Source organism: Vigna radiata, unplaced genomic scaffold (genome assembly GCF_000741045.1).
Source record: "Vigna radiata var. radiata cultivar VC1973A unplaced genomic scaffold, Vradiata_ver6 scaffold_470, whole genome shotgun sequence".
In the NCBI taxonomy this organism is placed as follows: domain Eukaryota; kingdom Viridiplantae; phylum Streptophyta; class Magnoliopsida; order Fabales; family Fabaceae; genus Vigna; species Vigna radiata.
In genome coordinates, this window is record NW_014543789.1 from 43,251 (window position 1) to 44,891 (window position 1,641).

The window sequence follows — 1,641 nt, forward strand, 5'->3', positions numbered from 1 at the left end:
AAAACTTCGAAAGCCTGAAATTCTATAAAAAGCAGAATATAGAGCATATACGAATGTATATCGACAAAAATGATTTAAAAAGGCAGACTCAACCATTGTTGTATTTGCCGCGATCTCATAACAGCAACAAGGATGACAATTAATATCAATTGCCCCATTGCTTCATAAGTTTGTGTTTCTGTACAACAAAATAATTCACAATATTAAGCCAATCTGGCAGGTTAAACANTTTCAAATAGAACTCGGNGTTCCAAGAGTTCTGATAAAACACCCCTCATTTTGTCAACAGAAATAGGTTTTAATATAAGGCCATCCATTCCAACCCTCATACAGTTTTCTTTTGTTACCCTTTTGGTGTTTCCAGTTAGAGCAACTATCAGTGGTCTATCTTGATGTTTCATAAACTTCTCATGTATACGTGTTGTAAAAGGCTGACAGAAACACGAACAAATTTTCCTGAGGCGTGTAGAGTCACTGTCCTTAAGGACTTATCCGCGATGTGCGCAAGTCCCCCAGGATACAACAGGAACTTCTCAGAATATTTCTGAGGAACTCAGAACTAGCAAGAAACTCTTAAAAGAGTATAAGAATAACCCAGAATATTTTTAGAGAAGGAAAAGAGAGAAAAGATAAAACTTAGAAGAGAAGAGAATGAGAGAAGATTGGGTTTTGGTGTGTCTTGGAATGAGAATGAGCTCCCTATTTATAGAGCTAGAAAAGAATCAAACCATTAAAAGAAAATAAAAGCATTAAAAATTTATTTTTAGCGTTGCAGCCTTTTTAAAGAATTTGAACGTTGAAAATAAAAACTTTTCTGTTGCCCATTAAATGAAAATCAACGTTTTGAAGCAACGTTTATCCAGCATTCAAATTTTGCAATACTATAATATTAATATAATATAACAATCCCCCACATATTGCAAAATAAGTTGAAAGAAAAGATAAAACTTTTATTCTGGGTCTCGTAGGATGTAATGCATCAGAGCTGGTATAGCAAGCTATATGAACCAGTCTTAGATCAAGAAACTTAACACACAGTGTAGTTGGTATAGCAAGCTATATGAACCAAAGACACTTGTCGTGTGTTAGAGGCTTATCAATCACAATACACCCCCACAATCCTTGCTGTTATCGTTGTGTTGCGCTTACTAGGCCATGCGCGTGCCCGGTATTCATGAGTGCTCTAGAGATCATGCCAAGATCTCATGCAAGNCTGGCTGATCTCCATGTAATCGCACCACCCCCAAGTGTGAATACATAACCACTAGTGGATTTTGTCTCATCTGAATCAGAAATCCAGTTAGCATCACTGTACCCTTCTAGTACAGCGGGAAATCCACTATATTCAATGGCATACTCCATTGAACCTCTTAAGTATCTCATAAGCCTAGCAAGTGTATCCCAATGTTCCTGATTTAGACATTGAGTATACCTACTCAGTCTACCTACTGCATAAGCAATATCAGGTTTGGAAAAGCTCATTAAGTGCAGTAAGCTCCCAATTATTTGGGCATACTGAGGCTGAGATAATGATTCTCCTCTATTTTTCATTAAATAAGAATTAGCATCATAAGGGGTACTTACTGGTTTTAAGTCATAAAACTCAAACTTCTTAAGAAGTTTCTCAACGTATTGTTCTTG